The 15,000-nt window shown below is 39.3% G+C and overlaps 1 long non-coding RNA gene across 1 annotated transcript in view; it reads right to left on the reverse strand.

Annotated features, from left to right (window-relative positions):
• LOC109375132 (uncharacterized) overlaps window positions 1–8,972 on the reverse strand; it is a 214,825-nt gene extending 205,853 nt beyond the window's left edge. The window contains exon 1 of the long non-coding RNA XR_002122514.1: window positions 8,911–8,972. This is a non-coding gene — a long non-coding RNA (uncharacterized LOC109375132). The remainder of the gene's footprint in view (window positions 1–8,910) is intronic.
• Window positions 8,973–15,000: the final 6,028 nt, after the last annotated feature.

Here is a 15,000-nt window from a genome sequence, read left to right on the forward strand (position 1 = left end):
TAATAATAGACCCTGAAGAAGCTCCAGTTTTAAAAGCATAATATGATCATCACTGCCAAAATAAAAACAACGAAGGAAATATCCAATTCAGTACACAAGCAGTGCTTCTCAACCCTGTCCAGTAAAGTAACCTTGGTAGCAAAGAAAAGTAAATATTATACTTTCCTCTAGGGCATAGGTAAAAGCCCTAGAGGGCTTTTTATCTTAAAAATTCATCCATTTTTTTGTATTCTGAGATATGTTCACTTTTCTTTTTTCACAAATATAATGTTTGATTATTTACCATTATGCAAAATGTAAAGGCTGCCATCTTTATTCTTGAGCATTCAATACCCTGTAGAATGTGTTAGCCCATTTGAGAAGCCAGGGACCATTGCTTCTGATAAAGACTTTCATTTAGAAGCCCAAACATTTAGAAGCAAACTACAAATACATTAGGTAGATGTAAATACAGACCCAAAACGAATATAATGGAAATGCTCCAAGGGTAATTTGGTGTGAGAAATGGCATCTGTGTCCCTAGCAAATACCATCTTAATAACCATCCTAAAGAACCACACAGAAAGGTAAACAAATACTAAAGCTAGTTAGGATAGATATCGCTCATGCTCAACAATACATCTGCTTCTCCTATGCAACATGGGAAGATTAAATTTCCTCAAGTCTCTAAATCTGGCATGGCCATGTAATTTGCTGGGCCAATGAAATGTTACTGGAAGTCACCTATGTCAATTCCAGGTGAAAGCACAGAGTTAACATGCAATTTCCCATGTTCTCTGTTCCCTTCCACATGACTAACAAGGCTGTATGTGCCACATAATGCGCCTCCAAGATCATGGCACCTTCCTCAGCCTGGAAAGCTGAGTTGTCACAGAGACAAATGTCTGGGAGAGTCACTCAGATGCCCAGTGGGCTCCAAAGAAGAAATAAGTCTTTGTTGGGTTTAAGCCACTGAAATGCTGTTACTGCAGTATAATCTGGCTGATACTCTCCCAAATGTTACATTGAAATTTAAATAGACCAAGCTCCATAAACATTAAATAGCCCTACCTTATTTCTGTTTTATTAGTCCAGGGCTATAAAGCAAAAATCTACAAGCAAAATGGTTATGTGTATTCTCTGCCCAACAGTTTTGGCTAAATTGACTTATAAACTGCTCCCTAAGAAACAATCTGTCAAATCTGGGGTATTTAGAAGTGTATGAACAAGCCGTCAGGTGGCACTTTTAAAACCACTTCCATTGGTTGTAAAAGGAAAAACCTACAACACACTTCAAAGTTCTCTACTGACACAGACAACATGGGTGAATATACTACATGAAATACTCATTTCTACTTATCAGTAAATCATACTACAAAGTAAATACAAACCACCCCAAAAAGTTTTCATTAACAGTAAATTTTATGAATTTTCAAAATTCTTATGTCCTATTACTTAACAGCACAATCCACTTCAGAAGTTACATGAACTTACTTTTTTTACAAGGCTCCATACATCTATACTAGGGTTCCTTAACCTTGGCACTACTAATATTTCAGACTGGATGATTTTTGTTGAGGGGGTTTTCATATGCATTATTGGATGTTTAGCAGCAACCTGGCCTTTGCACAATAGATGCTTATAATACCTTCCCAGTAACGACAACCAAAAAATGCCTCCAAACATTTACAAATGTCTCTTGGGGGGCAAAATCACCCCTCACTGAGAACCACTAATCTGCTCCAAAGTTTCACAAAGAATAAAATGTGAATTCCATCCTGTAGCCCCATTGTTGCCTTCCCGAAGTGATCTAACAATAGTACATAAAGGTGATATGACAGGATTTTACATTCATCATACATAAAGGAAACATATGAATTATTAAAAATTGGAAAATAAAAATTTGCAAAAATAAAATAATTACTTATAACCTCATCTCTATTAGCATGTTTACAGACAGGTCTCTCTGGATCTATTCAGTCAACAATTACTAAATAACTCTTCTGTGTTAGGCACTATACTAGATATCAGAGCTAAGACAAGGACCATCAGCCCCCATCCCCAAAGTGAGCCAGATTGAGTGGGGGAAAGAGGGTCCTGGCAGAGGGGGCTGCGCTGCACTATTTTCCTAGGCAAGGAGGAGTGACCTTCCAGTCATCAAAGAGAGAATACCGAAATCCACCTCATTATAAATTTATGGTAGTTTCCTAGTTAAATACAACCTCCTTAAACCCTTTCTTGGGAAAAGATGGGATATAAATTATTTATAAATTAATTAATTATGATGGGAATTAAGCAACAGAATAGTCTAAAACTAAAATTGAAAAGAGAGGTGGAAAGTTCCAAAAGGCTGAATTCACAACAGCAACTTGCTCAAATACGTATTTTTGATTAACCAGGAGGTTTGACAGAATTTCTAAGCTAATAAATATGTTCTCAGCTGAAATAAATGCTCTATTTAGCTCTTTATAGGTTGTGTGTTTGCAATAAGCCAAAGTGAACTGGCCTAACTAAAATATTTCTAATAACTTAAATGATTTAAATCATATACCAGCTATAATAACAGTTACTCATATAAATCTAAAAATATTTCACTATGATAAAAGAATTTCAGTATTGAATATGTTCTTATTGCTGCTTTTGTTTGAGGTACTGTTTGTTTGATGTCTGCATGATTGTATTATATATAAATTCTAAATGTTACTAAAGAGAATAATAAAAGTAACCACTTTGATTTTTAACTCACTTCTATAAGAATGATACATATATGTGTATCAGAATTTATGATATATGTGTGTGTGTGTGTGTATATATATATATATATATATACACATATATAAATAATTATCTGTTGGTTAGAATACTAGGCTAATAAAACTATGTTTATGGATTTGATCCACATGTCATTTTGTTCTGTGGACATAGCTGCTTTGGACACCTCAAAATAATCCATTATCAGATTTGGAAAATATTGGGTTGTTGGAAAAGTCATGACGCATTTTTGCAACGAAAAACATAGAAAAAATACGTCATGACTTTTCCAACAACCCAATAACTCAAAGGCATTGAGGACCACTAATTCCATTTTTGTATATGAAACACCTTATTACACACCAAAATCTCAGAGATAGGTGCTCTAATTGCATTTTCTAGATAATTGAGACTTATCTAGAGGCTTAGCAACTCATCCCTATAGTTGAAAACATGCACAAAATATACTGGTAGATGTGCTTGCCTAAGTAAATTATATTTTAATCGTTGCATGAGGATGGGTGATACAAAGGGTGATCATATGGAAATTAAAAATAATTTTACAGTATTGCAAATGGAAGTGACAGAAGACCACAAGATTGAGTTGAATGTGCACTCATCTCAGGGCATAGCTTTTGAAAAAAATGCCAGTGTGGGTTCATTCTATTATCACTTGTTTTATTATGAAAAAAGTGAATTGTAAAAGAAAATGTGCTTGAGTCTTATTATTGCATGATGAATAACTGAGAGAAATCAAAATAATTTGTTTGATAGTTTAATGCCCATGATATTTTTAGTTTACGTTAATGTGGAAAAATAATCTTCCTTTTCTATACTACTAGTAAATATTCTCAGCTATTTTGAAAATGATACTTGTGTACAGTTGCTTTATCAGTCAATTAAGAACAAGCACTATATTGGGTTAAGAAGCTTGTATTTTTAAACTACCTCACATATGCTGCTGAAACTTGAGTCTTGTTGGAATTTTTGATACAATTCTCTCTTGCTTTTATCCTTCTTCTTGTCTCTTTTAGTTTTTTTGTTTTTTGGGGTTCTTTTTGGTAAGGAAAACATGCTAAATAATTTTGTTGAAACTCAAAAAAAGATGTTGGTTCTCTTTTTATATTGTATGCTGTAACTATTCCCTACCTACATTTTACAGAAGGGACTGTAACTCAAAGGGCAGTGGCATGTTTATCATTCCACCCTTAGTTCATGAAGCAGAGCGTAGGCACTAGTATACTCATTAGCCTAGCAATTCTCAGGCAGCATCAGAGCCGCCTGAGAACTTGATAGAAATACACATTCTCAGGCCCCATCCCAAAACTACTAATTCAGGAACTCTAAGGATAGTATCCAGCAGGGTGTAGCCAAGCCCTCCGGGTGATTCTGAAGTACACTCAAGCTTGAGAACTACTGCTTTAGGCTAAAGAATATTTTGAAAGGTAAGGGGACTTGCCCCAAGTTTCTCTTAAGTTAGGAGCTACATCAAGACAGGCTTTCCCCATTGTCAACATCCCATTTCTCCAGACTAACTCCCTGATTGACACTTTTTGGTAATGCCAGCTCTGACCTGCCATCAATGAATGGTCAGTGTGATTCCATCTAGTTTCCTCTAAATTCATAGGGAAAGGACACCTGGGTATTATCCAAAGCACACTATCTTATGATATGAATTTCCCAAATAACTCTGTGAGAATTCGGTCATTCTCCTTGGCCATATTCCCTCTGTCGCTGTGGATGCCTCTGCTAGAACCACAAAATGAAGTTGAGTGTTGCTGCCGTTATTTCCAATTAGTGAAACTTGACTTGAGTTTCCTAGTTTTGAGGCAGGACAGGTAGCCTAGGAAATGACAGCCCCTTCCAGGGTACAACATGAGGTGCCTTACTGGTTACACAAGTAACACGTGACTGTATCTGGCACCTGTAGCTGGAGAAGAACAAGAACCAGTTTCATCCAGCGGGGCTAATCCCCTTGACAGAGACCTGCCCTTTAGCTAACTATAATGTCACTGTTATCTCATTTATACTGAGGTTACTACACTCCATCATTCATCTGATGCCGTGACAGTTCCAGAGGAGCCAAATAAGGAAGAAAGAGCAGGAAACAGAGTGTCCTGCCCAGGGGGAGGAGATGAATGAACCACATCAATGGGATGTCACCAATTCCCACCCCTGGAGAAATAAAACCCCCTCTGATCATGACTCCCTTGGCGCAACTCATTCTCTGAGTTCACTCACACTTTCAAGTGTGTACTTGCATTTTCAAAAAATTGCTTTCACTTTCCTGCATCTGTCTGTCTTTCTTGTGCAGAGACAACAGCCCAATCACTGCTGCTCTGCGTTGAGTCCTGCCTTGGACATCCCCGTGAGCCTTCGGTGACAGTTTGACCAGATTTTTCAATATTGCAAAATCATATGTGTATTATTCTCAGAAAGAAATATTAGTACTTCACATTGCTTCGTGAAAATAATATTGTCATTACTAGAGGAATAAAATTTTATCAATAAATCTCAATGTTCTTTAAATAACCAAACTGAGGGGGCTAGCCAAGTGGCTCAGTTGGTTAAGAGTTCGCTCAAGATTGTGAGCTCTGAACAACAGCAGTTCGAGTCCCGCCCGAGCTGAGCTGCCGCTGAGCTGCCAACAGGTGGCAGGTTGGCTCAGCTAAAAAAAAAAACCCAATAAACAAAATTCTGATTTTCCTCATAAAACTGAGAAAGCACATAAGGCTCTTTGTATAAACTTACCTGGAAATTGAATCAGAGATTTTTTGACAGGTTGCCATTTCAACAAATTACAAATACTCAGAGTTATAAAGCCAACCAGCTAAATGGTTTGCTTTCTTTTTTAAAAAAAGATTTTATTGGGGGACTGGGAACAGTGTTGGGGAATCGGAACAGAAAGGTAGACAAATTGCTGTTTTGTTCTTCAGTCTAGTTGTGGAGGACGTCGCTTTACTGGCCCACGTTGGTTTGGTCATTGTGCTCTTCCCGGGTGAGGCAATCAGTTGCCCGTCATTGGTCCGCGGCTCTCGGCAGCTCACACCTGCTGCTGGCCACTCACCTGGCTGCCAGCCACTCGCGTAGCTAATGGCAGTCCACTGCAGTTCTGCTGCACCCCACGCCATAGCCAGAAACTCACAGCAGCCCAGCTCCAGGTCGAGCTGTTGTTCATCATCTTAGCTGTAGAGGGCAGGTGTCAGTGGCCCTCAATGTGGGATCCGAACCACAGCCCTGCTGCTCAGAGCTGGCGCTCCCAAGCGAGCTCTTAACCAGCTGAGCCACTTGGCCGGCCCATGGTTTGCTTTCTTAACTTGCTCTCCTCTTGATAGCTGGAGGGAAGGGTGGGTTAGAGAAGGAGGTAAAAAGACAGGAGTCCAGGCACATGGAGAAGGAGAGACAAGAAGTCAGATGGGTTCAGGAACTGGGAGATTTATTAATGGTGTACGGTTAATTATGAGGAGAGGGGATCATCCAATCTATAAGGCCAGGAGTAGGCAGGTACTTATCATGAAGGATTGCTATCCTAAAAAAAATTTAATTAATTCAATCCTCCCCGACGTACACTCACATACAAATGTAAGCTTGAGATGTAAGGGGACACCAACCCTCTGTCAAACACAACCAGACTGTGAAACCTAGTTTAGACTCAACAGGAGAAAAACTCCCTACACGGTAACACACAAGCTACCCAATTAGCATACGGCCTTATAACTGAGTCGGGAAAGGGGTCTGTCCCACCCGCCGTACCCACACTGCGGCCTGTGCTCCTGAGCCTCCCTCACTCCCGATCTAGCCAGCTCTCCACGTGGTCTCCTGGAATTGCCCATATCCGCCAAGCCAAGCACAGATGTTCTTATTACTTCAAGTGCAACTTGAAAAGTACCGTGATTGGGCCGGCCGAGTGGCGCAATGGTTAAGAACTGGCTTGGGACGCCAGAGGGCCCCGGTTCGGATCCCACATGTGAGGGCCAGTGACACTGCCCTCCACAGCTAAGATGCTGAACAACAGCTCAACCTGGAGCTGGGCTGCCCTGAGTCTCCGGCGATGGCGTAGGCTGCAGCCCCTGTGGCAGTGGGTTGCCATGGGCTACCGTGTGTAGCCAGCAGCCAGCGTGAGCGGCCAGCAGCCGCAGTGAGCGGCTGTCCAGAAGCCGGCGACTGATGTGCCTCGCCCCGGAAGAGCGCAATGATGCTGCCAACTTGGGCCAGTGAAGCAACGTCCTCCACAACTAGACTGAAGAACAAAACGACAGCAACTTGTCTGTTTCCCTTCCCCCAATTCCCCAGCACTGTTCCCCTTCCCCCAATTTCCCAATAAAAATCTTAAAAAAAAAAAAGTACCATGATTACTGCAAAGAAAAGAACCTTCAGTGGGCACCATTTTAAAAAATATATTTCCTTTCAATTGTCTCCACTCAAGATCATGCCCTGCATTTCTCCATATTTTCCATCTTTTCATTACCAGTTAGTTGTTTGGAGGTTCCACAGGTGAGGATGGGGTTAGTTTCACCACGTTATTGCTCTTCTACTCTGGTTTTGGAGTACTATTTGGGCAGCACTCATGGTTGGTTGACAAGGCATGGTTACCAAGGTATTATCACCAGACAGCATTAAAAAACAACAACAACAAAAACCCCAGCAGGTAGAGCCCAGTCAACAACAGTCAGATTACTCTTTCCTGGACACACAATGGTTTGTTTGTTTGTTTAAGCAGCCATTCTGCAGGGGAACATTAAAGATAAGTAGTCTGCTTGTTTGTTTATGGCTTACCTCACTATATATTGCGCTGTTGGAAAAGTCATGACCTATTTTTTCTATGTGTTTCGTTGCAGAAATGCATCATGACTTTTCCAACAGCGCAATACTTTTCAGCAGGGAAAGTTCCTGATCTTTCAGTAGTTAGCCTCTGGTATGGAAGGAACTGTGCCTTCTCCCCCATATTGTTCCTGGCCTCTCTGAGCATTCCATCGAGGTCAGAGGGGAATTTTGCAGTCCTCAAAGTTAGTTGTTCCGCCTTTCAACTATTTTATCTACTCTCCCATGAACTCATGTACAGAAATCCCACTTCAGTAAAGCCTCAACCAGGGAGAATAAAAATAATGAACACAGCCGGCCCCTGGCAGCTGATACTAATAGCTGGGTTTATGCAAAACTAATTTCTAAAATTGAAACTGGTTTATTGTGTGAGTTGTGGTATTATATAATGTAATATTCAGCTGTACTGTTCAATAAGAATTATTCCTATTCTTGGCAAGAAAAAAAGTTTTATAATTAAATTATGTAATTTTCATGCCTTTCAAATTTCTGGTGTGCCAATGTTGCAGAAAGCCCATTTTAAAATATAAATAAATGAGAGAATGTTACATTCTGTCCAAGCAGATATTCCATAGCAATCTGAACTCCATTTCTTTTTCTCCTTTTTAAAGCTTATGTCTTTTAAACATACACGTGATTGCTCCTGCCTTCTTATAACATCTGAATTCTAAGTTCTAAGCAGCAATCAAAGCTGCAGGAGCTGACCTACTGCAATTTTACTGCCGTGGCAAAATCAGCCCCTTTATTCTAAGCTACACATTTTCAAAGACAGTCTCAGCAGTATGCTTTTTTATTACTCCAGTTTATACAACTTTTCCTTAGGTCCTTAGCTCATCCATATATCTGAGGCTTCCTAAATGCAGTGAGCTGTCAAGTAATAGCATTATTTTATGTTTCATCACTAAAGTCTGAGAACAGCACAGGCTACAAGAAATAAATTGGGGTCACAGAGACATGCTGGGCATGTATCCTCCATGATATTCATTCACAAGTTATGGAAATGTAGGAGCTGATACTTGTACATATGAAAGTACATCCATTTAAAAGGTGGGGGGAAAGAGTTCAACTCGTCGCTGAACTAGAGCTCGTGAGTGAAGGGCAAGAGACCCTCATGGATGCTGCAGGCTGGAAGCTCACACGGTGACACAGCTGACATTAATAGTGAGCAATTTCTAAGCAAGGCCTCCACAGGGAATGATTCAAAAGAGGGTATCAGGCTGCATGCATTCTTTTACTTCCTGCCAGAAAACTGAGGCCTGATAAATTCACTGAGACATCCAATGAGAACATGACTGGGATCTCCCAGTTGTGAAAAACCCAAGATGGCCATGGGGAAGGGATGAGAAGGAGGCTTCTTACCTGGGGTGACAATGGAGAAAATAAAGTGGAATAAGCATTGCTAGGAGAGTCGCTTTATATAGAGAGTCAGGAGGGTATTAGGGAAGTGGGGCCTATGTACATCTTCTACCTCAGTTCTCAGAACTGCTATTAAACTGCTACACCTGTTGCTAAACTCAGTTCAAGGCTGACTTATCCTGGAACAACAACTGCTATGTGGACACAAATGGACTTTACCTCCTGGTAGTTTTCACCACCCTTGTTTGCTTATGGGAACCAATCAATCACTGTTAGCCTAGCCAGCAATTCTTTATTTGCATAAAGAATTATGCTTTGTGGCTTTGACTTTTTAAACCCTCCAGAGCACAATTTAAATTGATACCTCAATCCGTGTCTCCTAGGTTGAAACTATTTTGCTCCAATAAATGCTTTCTGTTCTTTATTACAGCCTAGGCCTCTTCTTTGGTTAACAGGGGTTATAGGACTGGACGACATTTATAGTTTAGTCCTCAAGTAACGATGCTGATAGGTTCTGTGACTTTGAGTGAAATGATATATAACAAAACTAGTATTACCATAGACTCATTGTAATAAGGAAGAATTAGGTTGCTACAGTATCTCGTCAACATTAAAATGAAGCCACGATTATTCGAGGACCTGCTGCAATCAGGTCAGACACAAAGACTTTTTTTCCAAAAAAAATGTCATGGCTTGGAATAATTATGTTTTTATTTTCTGTGTTCCTATGGCTCCTGGAGCTATCAAACCAACATAATTTCTATATATTTTGTGAGACTCATGCATTTCTTTCTTTGTCCTTAACTAAGCATTCATGTAAAAGCATCACTTGAGTAGAACCCTGGAAGTACAAGCATAATCCCACTACATGGAGTCTGGAGAAGAGAAGTTTATGGAGAAACTTCCTTTAGCCCCTAACACCAAATAGCCCCTCACCTCCCACATGTAGAACTCTCCTGTAATTTGTGACTCTGGAGACACCAAGAAGAGTTTCAAGGAAAAGGAGTTACTCTCAGACAGACAAGATAAAGATCCATTCGACTCAGTAGTGTGAGAGCTAAGCTATCCACTAGAGCAAGTAACTCAACGTGTCGTAATTTTCAAGGCAGCTTATAAAATCCAATTTCATCTTCCAGCAACATGTAGTTGATAACGTTTGCCACCTAGATGGCCTGCAGATGAGTTTTAAGGATACAAAAGACCATGAATTTAATTTACATCTTTGTCTGAAAACAAAGAGAGCTCCTTCTAAAGAGAAAATATAACATTGAAAAGAGTACAATTTCTCAGATACAGATAAATGTTAATTAAATTAGCAAACAAAAATAAAATTATTTATCTATTTCAGTTAAAATACCTGCCTTGTCCTCAATTGTGTAGCACATATATAGCTGGTTAGGATTTTTGAGAGAGTTATTCAAATAACCGCTTCAGTTACCTATCTTGTCCTAAAGATACCTTTGCCCTAAAGACTGGGAAGAACTTTAAAAATAACAAAGCTACCCTTTAATTATGTATGGAAAAAATGTTAACTGTGAGAATCTGTTTTACTTTCAGACTTTCATTGCCATCATTAAATAGAGAAAATAATAGGGTCATTTGCCAATTACTCTTCTGCTGTATTTATTTGTATTTGTGTTCTTTGATTATCATTTCAAACCAAAATATTTTATCACCCATCCTAACTGGTAAAAGGGATAAAGGAGAGAGTTTACCTTACACTGGTGTTTTGTATTTCTCCAAAAAATGATACTGTCAGATTCCAACATGGAAGCCAAAAAAGCAGCTGAGTTAGTTTTCAGTTACATGGTAGGATTATTCTGTACATAGATTTGAATTTCAACACATTTCAGTTAAACCACTGAGAAATAAACTTCTAAGCACACATTAAGATGCTAGAACAAATACTTGTGGATTATGCTACTTCCTATAAAGGAAGACAATCCCAAATTAACTTTCAATAGCTATGTATTGATTGAGCACATACTCTGCATGACAGTTTAACAGACTAAATCCTAACATTTATTTCTAATGTAAAAACCATTCTGGAGGAGGGAAATCAGTGACCAGTAATCTCTGCACAAATATAAAACTAAACAGACTTAGCACTTATTAGTCCCATGACCTTTCTTCAACTAGCCGACTTTCAGCATTTCATAAAAGTATCTCACCTCTCTTAAATACCATGATGCTTTAGCTAAATCATGTTGTCACTGAAATGAAAACTTTATAAACAAACAATGCTGTTTTTCATATTACAAAATTAAGATCTTTATTCCGTATTTGCAGTAGCAGGTATGTATATCTTTGCAACTGAGAAAAAAAACTGAGCAGAACAAATAAATTTTCAAAGTTGACAAATTAAGTGCTACATCTGTCCGGACATGGAAACAAATTGCTGAAAACAGTGTTATTTTACGAAACCGCATGACTCATTTTGCAATGTCTGCACTAAGGGAGGAAAGGGAAGAAGGGATGTATTAATTATATGTAATGAATGACTTGACACTTCTGGGTGTTAAGATGAAGACGAAGTTTTGAAAGGTTTTCCTGGGGGGTTGCTTCATGCTCCAGGTGAATATACTTCTTCATATTCTTACATTGTAAAGACTTTTAATAAAGATGACAGAAATATATTATAAATTTTGGCACATAGGAAAAGACACACGTGCCCATGTGCCTCTCTCTCTCTCTCTCTCTCTCTCTCTCTCTCTATATATATATATATATATATATATATATTACATGTAATACCTATATTACATTCAATTGCTCTCAAAATCCGAAGAGTCAACCTCTGGTTTCTGCAAGAAAGTTGGATTGTCCCCATTTATTCATGTTCTAGATGGTAGCTTGCATCCTGTTAATGTTTAATATTTCATTCAAAATAACATGAATAACACACTGCAATCATATTGCTGTAGACAGTGAAATTATGATTACCTATGAGAAAAGGGATGGCAAAAAAATAATCTCACATTTGAAAATGATATTATCTCAAAAGCCTACTTCCAAACATTGTACCAAAAACGACCTTTATCTTAAGATTACACCATTATAAGACAATTAAACCTATTTATATATCTGCTGTTTCCAAGGCTATGAATTCAAACTATCCCAGATTTTGTCAATAAATTCATACCAGGTATTCATACATTATATCAGGAGACCTAAAATCTCCAAATTCTAATCCATTCCCTCCTTCTCCCTGTCAGCTGAATTTTCTTTTTTTTAAGAAAAGGATAATTTTATCTCTTTTCTTATGGTCTTGTCGCAAATATCAGGAAGTTCACATAAATATAGTTTGGGTGTTCCCAACAGAGAGAGACAGCTATTGAGAAAGAAAAAGTAGTCATTCTCAGTCATCACGTATACGACAGATTGCCCCTTACATCCCTAAAAGTAATTCCTAATAAGTACATTGTAATATACAGGGCCCAACTTTTCCCATTTTTTGCTGGCGAGGTTGTTCTGTGATGTGTAATGCTAAGATCATCTTAACATAATATATGACCTTGGGTTCTCCTCCTTTTCCTCCCCTCACCCCAGCACAGCCCCTGCACAATTAACTCATCACCAAGCACCGCAAAGAGAATGACTCCAGGAAAACTGTAAGCTAGTCATACACTATGTGTGCAGGCGTAATAGCTTCGTTGTCTCTGTCCATCTCTCTTCCATTAACATCTGAGAGCGGGGACCATGTCCTACTCTGTTTCTTATCTATAGTATGCAGCACAGTACCTGGCATGTAACAGGCACAAAATAACTGCAAATTGAATGAATGGATATAAGCCACTATGTATAGTGGTATCTACTAAAGCCTCTGTAATATCACCAGAGTTTTCAAAACCTAAATGCACAGCGATTGTTTCTGCTATGTATAACTTGCCCATGAGCACTGAGAAGCCAAAACATCTGCTTGGCACAGAGGGGCCCTACTTCAGGTCCACAAAGACCACTGGTCCTTTCTTTCACCACGGGAGGTAGAGAGGGAGAAGGCAGAGTATAGTTTAGTTTGGCAGTGCAGTGCAGAGAGGAGCAGGTGTGTAGCTAAGCACGGATGCCCCAGGGATGTGGAAGTCGGGAGGCTCCTATCCTGGAAGGTTCCCAACCCCAAACGTTCCTGCTAACTCAGCAACTTGGAGGCAGAGCAGAGAAGAGAGCCCAAATTTCCCCATTTCTTCACTCCCCTGGGCACAGAGAACAGAGTGATAAGTTAAATATTGACATTTGCAATAGATCTGCTGCTGTTTCTGGGTCAGAACCAAGAGTGTATATTTTTTACATTCATATCCAGGTAAATATATCTGCGAGTACCTAGAAAAGTACTTAAAGCTCTACCTCCTTTGTCTTCAAATATCACTATCCATGTATTTCCCAGTTAATTTATGGGTGAAAGTTCAATGAAAATGCAAAAGTTAGACCAAAATATACAAAGATGAGGACACTGAGATTTAAAAAAAGATTTGCCTCTCACCCCCTGTTGCAATTATACTGGCTTCACAGGTCATTTCTTAAGAGGCCAACAGTTACATAACTATTATACACTTCCTTTCAATTTATTACCAAAAAAATAAAATTCAAAATATCATTTTCTGTGATTTCTCTATGATTCCTTTGGTAGGTGCTTCTTTAGGGCACCAATTTTAGCTAAAATCTGGGAACATAAGGCTCTGTTCCAGGCCTCAGGGAAAACACACCTTCCCTTCTCTCTTCTTTCTGAAAAGCAGCTTGTTGACATGATTGTTTATGCTGATTTTTAAGAAAGCATCAGAATTCTACTAAGAAGCTTTCGGAGCGGCAGTGGTGCGCTTAAATGTGCCCCTGGGCTTCCTCTGTGTCAGAACTTTGTGGCCAACCCTTCCCCCATCACGTTTGATCAGGGAGAAATGAATAATTAGGCACATTTTTTCATTTAAATAGCAAGGCATAAAAAGCTGCTAGGATGCCTGGTCACTGCCTCAACTTCTCTCACATTCCCATAATGTAAATTGTTCAAGTTGAATGAACCCATTTAACTTGTTTTAGTACCTCATCAGGTTCAAATTTTGACATTTATGGGGTACTTATTATGTGCCAAGCTCTGTGCCAAGAGATTTACATCAATTTTTTGTTTAACCTTCACACCCGCCTCATGAGGTAGGCGCCGTTGTGATCTCCAGACTACAAACCTAAGCTCAGAGAGTGTACACACCTCACCCAAGGACACCCAGCAAGTCAGGGAGCGGGGATGCAAAGCCGGACCATAACCGCTCTGCTCTCAGGCCATTCTCTGAAGATCTCCACGGTCTCTCCAACCCCCACCAAACTCATCGCTTCTAAAACACTAACCGGCGAATCTCCCAAGAATGCTTTTCTCTTAAAGAAGTGGTATGTTGTATTACACATCGTGCTCTCCTATTTTTTTAAAAGGGATGGGGGTATCTACTGGCCTAAAAATATGACTTAAGCATTTATGTAGAGAGCATAATTAACAACGCAGTGAATCCGTATTGCAACTCTATTAACGCGCTGTTAATTCAATCGGGATCTGAGCGGCTACTTCCGCAGGGAGGTGAAAGCCTGCGGGGCTCACCGCGGTGTTCCGCCGCCATCTAGAGGCTCCGCCCGGCAGCGAAGCTGTGTCACGGGTAGGTCAAGCTAAATGATTTCTGAAATGCATCCCTGGACCAGTTTGGATTACTCCCTTCTGAGATCCAGCCTCCCAGTTTTCTCCTTTAAAAACAAAGTTGCTTTCTTCATAAATCGTCAAACCTAATACTAATAAAGGCCAGTTTCATTAAATAAAATATGATGTTGGGTTTTTTTTATGATAACGAATTGAGAACAGCAATCATGAGAAAAAAAAGCTCATTGAAAAGCTCTATTGTTGGCATTTTAGGAATATATGCACTATATACTTTCTATACACAGTGATCAATTATCAGATTATGTGAGCCGTGATTAATCCTTCTTTCAATGTATCCATTATTTGAATGTTCATCATATAATTTGCTAGATTCACTGCTTTCAGGTTCACAGGCAGGTCCCCTGGTTCTAGATGAAGTTAGACTACAATGTCTTCCTTTCCCAATGATCCTAATCCTGTCATAG

Source organism: Hipposideros armiger, unplaced genomic scaffold (assembly GCF_001890085.2).
Source record: "Hipposideros armiger isolate ML-2016 unplaced genomic scaffold, ASM189008v1 scaffold_902, whole genome shotgun sequence".
Classification (NCBI taxonomy): domain Eukaryota; kingdom Metazoa; phylum Chordata; class Mammalia; order Chiroptera; family Hipposideridae; genus Hipposideros; species Hipposideros armiger.